Source organism: Pristis pectinata, chromosome 1 (assembly GCF_009764475.1).
Source record: "Pristis pectinata isolate sPriPec2 chromosome 1, sPriPec2.1.pri, whole genome shotgun sequence".
NCBI lineage: Eukaryota > Metazoa > Chordata > Chondrichthyes > Rhinopristiformes > Pristidae > Pristis > Pristis pectinata.
The window spans coordinates 15,602,462-15,618,769 of record NC_067405.1 but is presented as its reverse complement, the minus strand read 5'-3'; positions in this window follow the sequence as shown (position 1 = coordinate 15,618,769).

Genomic DNA, 16,308 nt, shown 5'->3' with positions numbered 1-16,308 from the left:
CCTGGGAAAAAGTCTTTGACTGTCCACTCGATCTAAGCACCTCGTTTGGCAAGAGTCTTCACTAAAATTGGCTCTATTTTTGACCCACTGGTTAGGATCTACATAACTTGGTAATTTCTGCCCATGACAGAACTCAGAATATTATGTCTATTTTGGGAGTCTGGCATTAGGCATGCAAATGACTTGACCTGCCCAACAGAGCCAAATGGGTATAATTGAGGCCCAGGTTTTGGGGATGTTAGCCTGGGAAATGTCACTGACATTGGTTCACTTACCGTGCCATTGCATTTAAAGGAGTTTGGTGGTGATAACATTGGTGGTATCTTTCCAATGCCTTGAGTCACCTGCTTAGAGTAGGCAAGTCTCAGAAGCATGTTTCTCATGATCCTAACCAGTGGGTCAAAAATAGAGCCAATTTTAGTGAAGACTCTTGCCAAAAGAGGAAGCATCATTGCCCAGACCCTGTATTCAATCCTTTTTGCTGCTCCTTATTTGCTACTGGCAGGACTAATGGGAAACCATTCAATCCATAGCATCTGCACTCCAAACAATGTCACTCCCACCTCAGCTGTTAAGATGCAGCATACAAATGACATTTGCCAACCACATGTTTGGAGGCTGAGCTAAAGAGGAGGGGCCTTATAGGCCTCACACAGAAGGCAATGGTCCTCAGCAAACTGCTCTCTCTGTACACTGACAATAAAAATTCCCACATCTCATGAGCTATCTTTCAACAAAGGAATACATTGATGATGAAATTCACAATTAATTTCTGTGTCCCAATGGAGCATTTAGTTGATTGAGGTAAAGGGTTTTTGAAGATCAAGGCCTTACATCTGGCACAAAACTCTCGGTCTACTGGGCAGCAGTGATTCCTGACTTCCTATATTCAAGGAAAAGGAAGCCACCATCCTACTCAACATTTTCTCCTCGCATTTTGACATTTCCCTTTGTTTGACTCTGCTTAGCAGAAAATAGTGGCTGCATTTGCTTAAAAAGCAATTAAAATTGGCATTTCAAGAGTAACACTCTGGAAGTAAAATACCCAAGGATGTGAGTTACTTCATTATAAGTGTAAGGTTTTTCTTTTTGTAATAATACCCTCATTTGATTGCTATTAGAATCATGGAATCATTACATCACAGAGGTCCATTTGGCCCCATGAGTTGGTTCCAGACACTAAATGACAACAGTCCCATCTACTTCTCTTTTCCTGCTAGTTATGTTCTCTTTCCAGTTCCCTTTTGAAAGAGGTAGAGCCTTTCATCGTTGTCCTTTTCTGCTGCAGCTTTGTTGCGATCAAATTTAGTTGGCAAAGCAAGGAAATGAATGTTGGTAACTGAAAAGAACTGCCTGCCACGATGAAGTAGAAGTGGGCAAACAGCCTCAGAGTCGGCGGGTGAAGAAATGACACGCTATCTATCTGACAATTGTTCCTTTCTGTCTATAACCATTTGGCTTGAGAACTCTAAACACAAACATCAAACAATCAAAAGTAGAAGAATCAGCTCACCACTTCTTTCATCCAACTCCTCCTCCGTACGTTCTTCTTCTCTCCCTTGTCCCGCATTAACACGGTCACTGTTGCTGATGCTGCCTCTCTGCAGGCTCTGGTGATAGGCCAAAGCTAAAGTCGAGTTTATTGTCATATGCACAACTACGTGCCTTTTCTTGTAAGTCTTTCTCTCTCAAGTCTCTCTTTGCTCTATCACCATCTCTACTTTGGTTTTCTCTTCTCACTGGTCATGCCATTTTGGTAAGTAATTTTCCCATGCCCACATGCCCATTTCATATCAGTCTTTTCACTTGGAACTTTCTTCGATGCCCTTCTACCTTCTCCACTCCCTAGTTATGGATATTCCTTACTTTGTCACTTCAAACATCCATCAGAAAATTCTCATCTCTTCCTCATCTCTTTCCTTGAGTTTTATTCAGGCCCTATGTCTCCACAATAACACTGGATACAGGCTTATGCCAGCTTCACTGAAAGCCTCCCATTGCCTGATATTCCTGTCACCAGTTTCCGGTTTGTGTCCCCTGTTTTTATTCAGTGGATTATCTAAGAATGCATTCCGCTCAACGTTTGATCCCAGATACCTGAACTTGTAACTTTTTGAATGTGCTTCCCATCAATTATCAGATTAGTACTGATATTTTTGTTTATTGTTATTGTCACATGTACTGAGATACAGTGAAAAGCTTTTGTTTTGCGTGCCATCCAGACAGATCATGCCATTCATAATTGCAAAGAAAACAGAATATAGCATTTAGGTTACAGAAAAAGTACAGTGCAGGTGCTAGTTTGGTGTTGGATATGCTGGATTTTTTCATTTTCTATGATATTATAATCAGTGATAATTGAAGTGACTGTTAGAAGATTTCAGCCCCCTCTAACTTTTATCTCCATTTCTCCAGAAGATGCTGATCTGTACTGGATTACAATTTCATACATATCTATCTCTCCACTGACAGTAAGAAAGGAGGATCAGAGGAAAGAAGTAATATTTCCTAGAAGAATCAGCCGCATAGTCTAGAAAATAAGTAGATTTTTCCCCAACATATCTCCCTGATTCTTGGAAGGAAAAATTCATTGTGGTTGTGAGCAGTAAGCAGTAAACAGTAAACAGTAAACACAAGGATTGGTTTCTGGTTGTACTCTTCTGTGTACATTGATTTCAATGGAACTGAATGTGAGTACAACCACAAACCAATCCTTGTGTTTGTCCTTAACAATGGTAATCAAGGGTGAATTTTCTTTTTCTTGTCCCATAACACAGATCAATGGCATTCAAACGCATCTCTGACTGATATCACTTAACTCAGTAGAGCCCATATATCAACATTAAAAGCTCTCTGGACAAGTAATTCATCATGCAGTAGATTTGCATATTTCACTTTGCTCATTGGACTATTCTTCAGTAATGTGGCTTTATCATTAAATGTGAATAGGAGAGGCAACAAGGACAAAGGATCTGACATTATCTGGCTGATCTATATTTGTCAGTGGTTGGTATTGATGTAATTTTGGAAAAGCAAGAAGGTTTCTGTAACTGCAAAATAACCACAAATTCTAATCAATAACTACCAGTCAATGACAGATAAGATGGATTGTGCATTTTCACTTTTAATTATTAAATTGCAAGTAAAGATTTTTCCTGCATTGCTCCTCCTTTCCACCATCCTCCACCAGCTCAAAGCTCATGGTCTTTTGATAGTCACACCCAAGTGCTCGTCCCTCAGCTGTGTGTCTTTACAATAAGCCCGTGTGTTGTTTGAAAGTACAACACAACAAAGGTGACACTCTAACAGCTCCACTCCACCCCAATATCCACAAAAATGAACTTTGCACCAATAGGCACATGTTGTGTTTGGGTTTAGCAACCTTGGGCAGTTCTAATACTGCCTGCACTATTCTGGCTGGGGTCTGCTAATATCAGAAGCCCAAACTTTGTGGTGTATTTGGTTCATTTATCCACTGGACCATATAATGGCTTACAGTTCAAAATATAAAATTAACATTAACTTTAAAAGTATGTTGAAATTAATAAATATATACAGGCTGCAGTTAGTAAAATTACCACAAGGGTGTGTGCCAAGACATTTATCATATGCTTTGGTATGTGTACAAATTCTATCCATCTGGTCTAGTACAATGTACGTGGATTATTCTGCACAGATATCATAATATCACTATTATTATATATAGAATACTACATGCAAATAGATATTTATAATTATCTCAGAATGCCCTGAAGCACTTTATAAGCAATGAGCTATGGTCAATGTTGTAACCTGGAGAACTTGACAACCAGTTTACGCACACAGCAAGCTTTTGTAAATAACAATACACATGGAATGCTGGAGGAACTCAGTAGGTCAGGCAGCATCCATGGAGGGAAATGAACAGTTGACGTTTTGGGCCGAGACCCTTCATCAGGATGCTGATATCAATAGCAACGTTCAGTGTACCAGTTATCAGGTACATAATGTCATGTGTATACTGTGAACATTGATGCGTATTTGAAGATACAGAACTTTCATTTATAATGAAATAGCTCTCATATGCTAATTCATTTCTGTGAAATTCTAATGAATCTTATGTTACGTTGAGAAGATTACTCATTTAATTTGGATTGAGTTTGCTCCAAATCCTATAGTAGATTGAGCAATTCAGCAGATAAATGAGATATGTCCAAGTACTCAGAGGAACTGTGGGAAATCTTTCTAAATAATTTTTTTCAGGACATGAGTGTTGCTGGCAAGACTATTTATTATCTATCACTAAGTGCTCTTGAGAAGGTGGTGCAGAAATACCTTCATGAATTTCCTTAATACTTCTGGTGAAGATGGCTACAAAGTGCTGCTGGGGAGCGAGTTCCAGGACCCAGCAACAATGAAGGGACAGCGATATACTTCCAAGGCAGGCTGTTGTGTGACTTGGAGGGAAACTGAGAAGTGGTGGTGTTTCCACCTGTGTGTAGCCTTTGTCACAGGTTTGAGATGTGCAGTTGGAACAGCCTAGGAAAGTTACTGCAGTGCATTTTGTTGCTGGTACACAGTCTGATCATTACGCACCAGTGGCTAGGGTGGTGAATGGAATGTTAATCAAGCAGGATGATTATCGTACCACAGGAAGATTGACTGAACCATCAGGAAATACATTCTTTTCAAGTAGAAACTTACTGAGGTGCAACCATGATGTACAATTTTCATCAGGCCTAGATTCATATATGGCACTGGTAACAATAGATTCATAGATTCAAAGAGTTATACAGCATGGAAACAGGCCCTTTGGCCCAACTCAGCCATGCCAACTAAGATACACATGTACCCTAATCTCATTTGCCTGTGTTTGGCCCATATCCCTCTAAACCTTTCCTATCTATGTACCTGTCCAAATAGTAGTGTCAGGCTTGCTTGTGGAGGGAAACACTGACTAATTCTAAAGCTGATGTCAACCTAATGCACCTCTGATCTCAGATTTCTGGAAGTTTTCTCCCCGGCTTCCTTTTCAGATTTTTCCAAATGGATGTGAATTGCTTCTAAATGAAGCTTAATTCTGGGGTGAGGGTGTGCATAAGGGAATGAGATGGTTTATAAACATTGACTGTTTATTTCCCTCCATAGATGCTGCCTGACCTGCTGACTTCCTCCAGCATCTTCTGTGTGTTGCTCCAGATTCCAGCATCTGCAGAATCTCTTGTGCCTCATGAGATGGTTTGTATTGGGAATACTCGGTATCTAGTCTTGTTTCCCTTTAAATACACCTCAAAATATTTATTGAGTTCAAAAGGCAGGTCCATAAGAGCCACTACCTGAGGTCATTTCAGTGCCTGTGGCCTGCTCTGCCTCACTGTACAGCCAGTGGCCAGGTCTTTAGGTGCATTGCAACCACAAGGCCACAAAACATAAGTGGGGCTGTGGGAAAGACAATGAAGGTTAGGGTTGGAGGTTATTTGGGAGGAGGACGGCTAGTGAGTGTTGGCAACAGGCCAGATCAAGTATACAGTCATAGAGTCATTCAGTACAGAAACAGGCCCTTTGGCCCACTGAGTCCCTGTTGACCATTGACCACTCATTTTCACACAAATCCTACCCTAACTCATTTTATTCTCCCAACATTTCCATGGTCTATCCCCAGATCCTACCCGCCACCACAACCACCACCCCCCTCCAACTTACACACCAGGGGCAATTTACACCGGTTAATTAACCTACCAACTTGCATGTCTTTGGGATGTGGGAGGAAACTGGAGCACCCGGAGGGAACCCATGAAGTCGCAGGGAGAACGTGCAAACTCCACACAGCTAGCACCTGAGGACTAGGATTGAACCCCGTTCAATTAAGAGCTTGTTTGTCTAGTTGCAGCAGCCAGAGGAGAAGAGGGGAGGAGCCAGCAGCTTTTTGAAAGTTGTTTTTCAGTTAAGATCTTGTTTGTCCAGTTGTTTTTTGCAGGTATGAAATAAAAGGGAAGCAGGCTTTAGCAGACTGGCCATTTTTGGGTGTGGCTGTGTTTGAGCTGTAAGTGCCGTGGTTGAGTATAAGTGCTGAGGCTTTGCTTCAGGAGGCTTCAGTGAGAGGAGGCTGAGCAGGTGGGTGCTGGTGAGGTTTTCCTTAGAATTCCCTTAGGGCACGGTAGTGTAGAGGTTAGCGTAACGCTAGTACAGCGCCAGTGACCCAGGTTCAATTCTGGCCGCTGTCTGTAAGGAGTTTGTACGTTCTCCTCATGTGTGCGTGGGTTTCCTCTGGGTGCTCCGGTTTCCTCCCACGTTCCAAAGACGTACAGGTTAGGAAGTTGCGGGCATGCTACTTTGGTGCCGGAATCATGGTGACACTTGCGGGCTGCCCTCTGAACACTCTGTGCAAAAGATGCATTTCACTGTGTGTTTCAATGTACATGTGACTAATAAAGATATCTTATCTTATCTTATCTTATCTTATCTTATTATATTTCCTATTAGAGTAGCTGGGATGGCAGTTAAGGCAGTCGGAGATCAGAGAGACTGCCAGTGTCCCTGATGACTTCATCTGTAGGAAGTGCACCCAGCTGCAGCTCCTGACTGACCATGTGAAGGAACTGGAGCTGGAGTTGGATGCAACTAGGATCGTCTGGAATGCTGAGAGCATCAGAGACAAGACTTTTAGTGAGGTGGTCACACCTAAGGTACAGGCTGCAGATAGCTGGGTGACCACCAGAAGAGGTAAGAGGAAGAGACAGGCAGTGCAGGATTCCCCTGTGGCCATTCCTCTCAGCAACAAGTATACCCCTTTGGATAGTGCTGGGGGAGGAGGGAGGGATGACCTATCAGAGAACAGCAGCAGCAGCCAGGTCAGTGGCACCGTGGCTGGCTCTGTGGCTCTGCAGGGAAGGTTAAAGGCAGGCAGAGCAATAATGATAGGAGACTTGATAGTTAGGGAGACATGCAAGAGATTCTGTGGCTGCGAAAAAGACACCAGGATGGTGGGCTACCTCCCGAGTGTCAGGGTCAAGGATTTCTTGGAGCAGGTGCAGAACATTCTCAATGGGGAGGGTGAGCAGCCAGAGGTCGTGGTGCACATTGGCATCAATGACATAGGTAGAAAGGGGGAAGAGGTCCTGTGCAGTGAGTATAGGGAATTAGGAAAGAGGTTGAAAAGAGGACCTTGAAGGTAGTAATCTCTGGATTAGTCCCAGTGCCATGTGCTAGTCAGGATAGGAATAGAAAGATAGAACGGATGAATGTGTGGCTAAGGAACTGGTGCAGGGGGAAGGGTTTCAGGTTCTTGAATCATTGGAACCTCTTCTGGGGCAGGGGTGACCTGTACAAGAGGGACGGGTCGCACCTTAACTCGAGGGGAACCAACATCCTGGCCAGGAGGCTTGCTGGTGCTACTCGAGAGCTTGGCAGGGGGATGGAAACCAGAGCACCAGGTCAGAAAGTGGAGGGATTGAGAGGAAGATGGATGACATGACCAGTAAGAACAGGCAGGAGTAAGGTAATAGACATGATGGGACAGACAGGTTGAAGTGTGTGTATATTAATGCTAGGAGTATTATGGGTAAGGGTGATGAACTTAGAGCATGGATCAGTACATGGAACTATGATGTTGTGGCCATTACAAAGACTTGGTTGAGAGAGGGACAGGAATGGGTGCTTAATGTTCCAGGGTTTCAATGTTTTAGAAAAGGTAGACAAGGAAGTAAAAGGGGGGGGGGGGTGGGGGGTGGTGGGTGGTGGGGGAGTTGCACTACTAATCAGGGACAATATCACAGCGGCAATCAGTGGGGACACAATGGAGGGCTCATCCACTGAGTCTATATGGGTAGAACTCAAAAATAAGAAAGGTGCAATCACTCTGATGGGATTATATTACAGACACCGCCACCCCCCACCCCAATGGCCACCAGGACATAGAGGAACAGATATGCAGGCAGATTAGGGAAAGGTGTAAAACTAATAGGGTTATTGTTGTGGGGGACTTCAACTTCCTTAATATAAACTGGGACCTCCTTAGTGCAAGGGGTTTAGGCGGGGTAGAATTTGTTGGGAGCATCCAGGAGGGTTTCTTAAATCAACAAGAGGAGGGGCCATACTGGACCTGGTGTTGGGTAATGAGCCTGGCCAGGTGACTGACCTTTCAGTGGGAGAACAGTAAGGGAACAGTGACCACAACTCCTTAAGTTTTAAGATAGCTATAGATAAGGATAAGTATGGACCTTGCGGGAGAGTATTAAATTGGAGCAGGGCAAATTAGGAGATCATTAGGCAGGAACTAGGGAGAGTGAAGTGGGAACACCTGTTTTTGGGCAAGTCCACATCTGACATGTGGAGGGTGTTTAAAGACCAACTGCACAGAGTACAGGACAGGTACGTTCCAGTAAGAAGGAAGGACAAGGATGGGAGGGTAAGGGAACCTTGGATTTTGAGAGAGGTGGTGAATTTAGTCAAGAAGAAAAAAGAAGCGTATGTAAGGTTTAGGAAGCTAAAATCAAACAGAATCCTTGAGGATTATAAAGAAGCCAGAAGAGAACTCAAGAAGGGAATTAGGAGAGCCAGGAGGAGCCATGAGAAGTCCTTGGCAAGTTAGACTAAAGAGAATCCCAAGGCATTCTATACATACATCAAGCGGATAACTCGGGAGAGGGTAGGACCACCCAAGGGTAAAGGAAGGAACATGTGCCTGGAGGTGGAGGATGTGGGAGAGGCTCTAAATGAGTACTTTGCATCAGTATTTACCAAGAAGGACGTGGAGGATAGGGAGATCAGTGTGAAGCATGATATTATGCTAGGGCATTTCAAGATAGAGCTAGTATTGGGTCTCTTAAGGAACATTATGATGGATAAGACCCCAGGGCCTGATGGGATGTACCCCGGGTTATTGAGAGAAGCAAGAGATGAGATTGCTGAGGCCTTGACCAATATCTTCGTGTCTTCCCTAGCCATAGGTGAGGTCTTGGAGGACTGGCAAGTAGGATAAGATGAGATAAGATATCTTTATTAGTCACATGTACATTGAAACACAGTGAAATGCATTTTTTGTGTAGAGTGTTCTGGGGGCAGCCAGCAAGTGTCGCCACGCTCCCAAAGGAAAAAGGGATAATCCTGAAAACTTTAGTCCAGTGAGTCTCACACCAGTGTTAGGGAAGTTACTGGAGAGGGTTCTTAGGGGTAGGATTTATAAGCATTTGGAAAACTGTGGCCTAATTAGGGACAATCAGCATGGCTTTGTGTGGGACAAGTTGCATCTTACTAACTTAATAGAGTTTTTTGAGGAGGTGACGAAGGTGATTGATGAAGGTAGAGCTGTAGATGTTGTCTACGTGGATCTTAGTAAGGCATTTGACAAGATCCCTTATGGGCAGCTCGTCTAGAAGATTAAGATGCATTGGATCCACGGTGAACTGATCGTTTGGATTCAGAACTGGTTTGCTGAGGGTAGTGGTCGATGAGACTTACTTTGGCTGGAGGTCTGTGACTAGAGGTGTTCCACAGGGATTCGTACTAGGTCCTCTGCTGTTTCTGATATATATAAATGACCTGGATGAAAATGTAGATGGGTGGGTTAGTAAGTTTGAAGATGATATGAAGATTGGTGGCGTTGTGGATAATTAGAAGGCTGCCAAAGGATACAGCGGGATATAGATCAGTTGCAGATAAGGGTGAAGAAATGGCAGATGGAGTTTAACCTGGCTGAATGTGAGGTGTTGCACTTTTGAAGATCAAATGTAAAGGGACAGTACGCTGCTGATGGCAAGACTCTCAACAGTGTTGACATGCAGAGGGATCTTAGGGTCCAAGTCCATAGCTCCCTGAAAGTGGCTACACAAGTTGATAGGGTGGTAAAGAAGGCATACGGCATGCGTGCCTTTATTAGTTGAGGAACTGAGTTCAAGAGTCAGGAAGTTATGTTGCAGCTTTATAAAACTCTAGTTAGGCCGCATCAGGAGTATCGCATTCAATTCTGGTCATCCCATTACAGGAAGATGTGGAGGCTTTGAAGAGAATGCAGAAGAGGTTTACCAGGATGCTGCCTGGATTAGAGAGCATATGGATTAAGGAGAGGTTGGGCAAACTTGGGTTGTTTTCTCTGGAGCGGCAGAGGCTGAGGGGAGATCTGACAGAGGTTTATAAGGTTATGGGAGGCATAGATAGAGTAGAAAGCCGGTTTCTTTTTCCCAGGGTTGAAATGTCTAATACCAGAGGGCATGAATTTAAGGTGAGAGGGGTTAAGTTCAAAGGAGATGTGTGGGGCAAATTTTTTACACAGAGGGTCATGGGTGCCTGGAATATGCTGCCAGAGGTGGTGGTGGAGGCAACTATGATAGAGGCACTCGAGGGTCTTAGATTGGCACATGAATATGCAGGAAATTGAGGGATATCGATGTTGTATTGGCAGAAGGGATTAATTTAGTCAGGCATTTGATTACTAATTTAATTAGTTTGGCACAACATCATGGGCCAAAGAGCCCGTTCCTGTGCTGTACTGTTCTATGTTCTGCGTTCTCTATGTCTCTAGGTGCTGTGAGGCAGCATCAATTTCTGTTGTTAAATTTTAATTGTTCTGGTGTTGGTAAAGTTCACAAGGATGAAATAATGATGTATAATCTTTACTTCAAGATGTGGCTTGCAGAGAACTGAAGGAGTTTTGTGAGAAATTTATTGTGTTATAATTGCGTAGAAAGTCAATCAGCATGAGATATAGATGGGGAGAGTGCCTGGATAAAGCATCTAATCCAGAAGAGAGCACAGGTTAATTGTTAAAAGCGCATGTTAACTGGTGTGGATATCAGCTAGGCTCAGGCCTGAAAGCATTAGTTGTGAGTTAGAAGGTTGTATGTTCAAGTTCCGACAATTGGACTGAGAACATAGACTGAAAGAGTGTCTAATTTCAAAGCTGTCACCTATAGGTTGAGATTCTCAGTTGTACGCCTGTTAGTATGTTCAGGTGGAGATAGAAGTGCAGTTCTTAACAAGAGCTGGGAGTTCCCCAAGTCCACTGGTCGAAATTTAACTGAATTGGCTGAAATAGCTTATGGGATCTTCCTGTGTTGAAATGTATGATATATTTGCTAATGATACAACAGAAGATGCATTTTGAAAAGTGACTCCTTGGCTTTGAAGTTCAAGGAAGTGAAACATTTTGCCTAATGCAAATCCATCTTAGAAAGTCAAAAGGAGATTTTGCCCAAGAGTCTGTATTCTGTCAGCAGTAGTACAGGCTTATCCATGTCCAAAATGTTTTTTAAAGTATATAAAGTATAAAAATGTATATAAATTATTCAAGAGATTGCTATATAAGCATATGGAGGAATTTAAAATAGAGGGATATGTGGGATGAAGGGGTTAGATAGTCTTAGGCGAGGTTTAAAGGTTGGCACAACATTGTGGGCTGAAGGGCCTGTATTGTGCTGTACTGTTCTATGATTCTATGAAATATGTATCATATGTTAAATTATGTCAAGATCATATGTGCAGAGTTATTTTCCAACAAAACCAAACCTAGGATATCCTGATTTATTTGGTATCATGGATGAAGAGGTAGTGTGTGAATTCAAGAAGAGACATCATTTTTTTGTTGGCGACATGAAGGTCCTTTCTAAAACTTATTTGCGTATCTTATCCGCCAAAACATTAAAAGTAAATAAGTGAAATCTGAATTTTTTATCCACAAAAAAACACTGCAGTGCTCAACGTTATAGGAAGGGTTTGGAGTCTTTTTAACGAAATGTGATAGAATGTTTCTTTTGATCTTTCTCAACAGAACATGGCCCTATTGTTGGATTGTTTAAACTATTTAAGGTCATCTCCGGGTCTAAGTAGGGAGGTACAAGGAGAGGAGCAGGCAATCTGCTCAGTTGCTGTAAGAGCTCTCTATGACCCCTCAATGATCTCTCAACAATTTATATTGTGAAAAGCTCACTTAATCCTTGCTATGTATGGGCTGTAAGAAAAAATATGTATCCTGTTTTTAAGCTATAACTTCATTAGGTTTTGAGGCTTTTATAGAACTGCACTATTATGAGCTTACGATTCAATTGTGCAGCATACAAATTATAAGCCATGTTCTCTCTTCTCCTCTCATTAAAGATGACACAGAATAATTATAATGTGCCATATGGAGGAGTTTGTTCTCAGTATAAATGCCAAGATGATTATGTTAATTCTGAAGGTTGGCACCAATTGTCAGCACAGCATACATTTTCCTTGAGTGTAATGTTCTGCATTAATCCCATTGTTTCAGTTATATCTAGAAAATATTGCTAACTTTCCATTTCAAACCAGATTTCTCTCTGTCTAGGGAGTGGCACCCTCATGTTACATCAGAATTAAATGTTGACCTCATCCAGCTGCTGATGTATATCTCCAAAGTAAGGAAGGAAATCTACCATTCTCACCCATTCTGGTCTATCTGTGACAGTAATTTGTGCCCTGGCAAGCTATTTAATTCAAGGGCTATTACAGATAAAATAGCCTTACTAATAACAACTGCATTGTGTGAATGGTACCCTTAATCATCCATAGAATCTCTTTCACCTCCTTCTAGAACGTCTAATTTATGTTGTTTGTGTACATTCCAAACTTTTATGCATTTATCTCAATAACAGAGCTGCCACAATTCCAGTGAGACCCCCACCAACACTTACATTGAGGCTCTGGTTGATTGCTTGTTCTGCTCATGCTTGTCCAGGTTGGAACAGCCAGTGGCTTCTGCTTTAATTATAACCCCGCTCTGGCCATAAATTTCTGAGGTGTGCGAAGTGCAAAGGTGGAATTTTGGTCTTTTGCACTGCAGTTCTTGTGAGAGTAAATTCTTGTGAGAATTTACTGCAGTGACTGTAACCATGCTAAAGAATTATTTGCAAATTGTATGGAATCAAAGATGCTACTGCTGTAAACCATCTTTTCAATACCATTTATAACTTTGCTTAACACATTCAGATTTGCATTGTGCAAATTGTTTATTGTGGACTAATTATATCATCTGCTGGAGAATAGCTTTTAAAGAAAGGTTCATGAAATATTCTTCATAGATATATGAATTGTTCAGTGGGAGGCACAGTGCAGCTTGACAATCTATCAGAAACAGATGATGCTTTCCATATATAGACAATTTCCCTATGATCAGGGAATGTGGATGTGTAACACAACAGACTATTGCTAACCCTGAAAGAATTTGCTTTTCATCGTCAAACCTCCTCATTAGATACACGAGAGACTACAAATGCTAGAAATCTGGAGCAAAAAACAAACTGCTGGAGGAACTCAGTGGGTTGAGCAGCATCTGTGAGGGCAAAGTAATTAAGACTCACCCCCACAGCTCAACCCACTGAATTCCTCTTGCAGTTTGTTTTTCACTTCCTCATTGGATAATAAGTTTTCACCAAGGTGCTTGTTTGCCAGTGTTTGGGTCATAGATTCAGTTTCCAGAACTGCCAGACATTTGAATCCATGAGGAATTTTCCCCAGTGTAGATGGGCAAAATGGTCAGCATGGATGTGGAGGGCCAAAGGGCCTGTTTCTGTGCTGAATGACTCTGTGACTCTATAACATTTTTTGAATATATCTCTGGGAAATACTCTTCAGGTTAATCTGCACTTACCCTTGTTGTTTGCTTTCAGGAGTCTGCAATATCCAACAGAGCAATTGAGGAGTAGGCACCTTGCACATAGACGCAATCAGAAGGAAGGTGTGCCAGTGTCTTTACTTTCTTAGGAGGTTAAGGAGGTTCAGCCTTTCACCGAATACTCCAGCAAACTTCTAGAGATGTAATGTTGAAAGTATCTTGACTGGTTGCATCATGGTCTGGTATGGCAATTCAAATGCGCAGGTGTGTAAGAAGCTGCAGAGAGTAGTGGACTCTACCCAATGCATCACAGGCACATCCCTCCCCACCATCGACAGTACCCTACAGGAGGCGCTGCCTCAAGAAGGCAAGATCCATCATCAAAGAATCCCCACCATCCGGGCCATGCCATCTTCTCACAGCTACCATTGAGCAGGAGGTAGAGAAGCCTGAAGTCCCACACCACCAGGTTCAAGAACAACTACTTCCCTTCAACCATTTGGTTCTTGAACCAACTGGCACAACCCTAATCCCTAGAGTTTAGCAACACATTGACCACTCTGATCACTTTGCACTAAAATTGACTTTTTTTTGTTCTAATTGTATTCTTTCATGTAAAAATTGTGTTCCATTTATGTTTAATGTATGTTTTTCTTGTGAATGCTGCTTATATGACGCTATGTGCCTGTGATGCTCCTGCAAGTAAGTTTTTCATTGCACCTGTGCACACATGTACTTATGCATATGAGAATAAACTCGACTTTCACTTTAAGATTGCAACAATACTATATTGGCTTTCTCTCTTTGTCACTTCTGATGAAGGGTCTTCTGCCTGAAATGTTAACTGCTTCTCTTTTCACAGATGATGCCTGACCAACTGATATTTTCCAGCATTTTCTATTTTTGCTTCAAATTTCCAGAAATTGCAGTTTTTAAGAAAAAATTATAGACCTTGTGTGTCATCTGTGGCTCTGTTCTCTCTTGTCTCTAGTCTGAAGGTTGTGGGTTCATGTTCTAATCAACATATTTGAGCTTTACAATCAAGTCTATTATTCCAGCTTAAGTAGTTAAGGAGTGCAACAGTCTTGGTGTGCATTTCTTCAGATGAGGCATTGGAACAAATCGTACTTAACTTTTGATGATAACTCCATAGGTTCTGCAAGTGAGATGGATCATTGGGGAAGTTAGACACCAGAGCTTCTGACTTCCTCTCTGCCTCTGGACTCACCATTAAGTCCCAAGGTAGAGAACAAAAGTTCTGAGCTGAAGCATCAGAGGGCATAAGTTTAAGGTGAAAGCTGAACTAGAGGGCACAGGTTTAAGGTGAGAGAGGAAGGATTTAAAGGGGATCTGAGGGGCAAGTTTTTCCACACAGAGGGTGGTAGGTATAGCTTCCAGAAGAAGTGGTAGAGGCAAGTATAATTACAGTATCTTAAAGCCATTTGAACAAGTACGTGGACAGGAAAGGATTAGAAGGTTATAAGCGAAACACGGGTAAATGGGAATAGCTTAGACAGGCATCTTGGTCAGCACGGAAGGGTCTGTTTCTGTGCTGTATAACTCTATAACTCATTGGTTACACTTGGTTGGCAATGACTCTGCAGGTTATACTGAAAAAAGATGCAAAATAATTCAACCTGTAGTGAGGTAGGGAATCATTCAGAAGAATGTCTGAAATTACATGGTTAATAGTTCCTGCGAGTATCACAAAACAAGGAGCAGGAGTTTTGACACTTCCACCATTTTAATAACTACAAAATCTAAGCTATTGTCTAGCCCCTTTCTGTACTTGCATTGCACGCTATTTGATGCCAAAAGTAGGCATGACCTCCGCATACAAGGCAAAATTTGAAATGGTGCTATGCACCAATGTTCATTGAATATGAAGGAATCAATTGTGTCCAAATCACAAAGCCTATCTAACTAACACGGGGATTATTATTCAGTCATAAAGCATTAGAGAAAAATTTGAATATTGCATTGTATTACAATAACAAATTATGGTAGAGAACTGAGCCAAATCTATAATGCCAAAACGACAAGGAAATTATTGTTGATGGTGGAAATCTGAAGTAAAAACAGCAAATGCTGAAAGTATTCGGCACATTAGGCAGCTTTGGAGAAAGAAACAGCTTCAGGTGGTGAACTTCCATTAGAACTGTTTTTGAAACCTTCTGTTTCTTTATTTTGCACATGTAAACTGACAGTGAACTTATGAAAAAGGAATGCTGGACTCCAAGATAAGTTCCCAATACTGGATATGTGGATATGTAAGGGATTGTTTGTCTGATTTATTTTATTTGTCTGCAGGAGGGGAGGTTACCCCTCTTCACTTCCTCTTCCAGACTGAAACAGACTCGCAGCCATTTGTTTTGCTTCAGATGAGATTGAGTTGAACTTTGTGGTTGATCCACTGCAAATATTGATGTAATCTCAGCAACCAATCCTGCCTCCACATCCAAATATTTGCACATTTCTAGAAACTCCTGCAAATCTTTACATCTCACTCTTGGTTTTGACATCTATCAAAGTGAAGCAGTACTATTTTTTCAAACAAAATATTATTAATGCATTAGTGCTATACATAGTCATGAATGAGATTGTGGGCATTCCTGGCAAAAACAGCAATAATTCTTATCCCTTGTTGCCCTTGAGAAGGCAGGGCCGAATCACGATGTGATGAAGGAACTCCCTTATTGCTATTATAGTCATATATTCTTCCGTCCACCGAAACTACATCAACAATCTAAACCAATCCTACA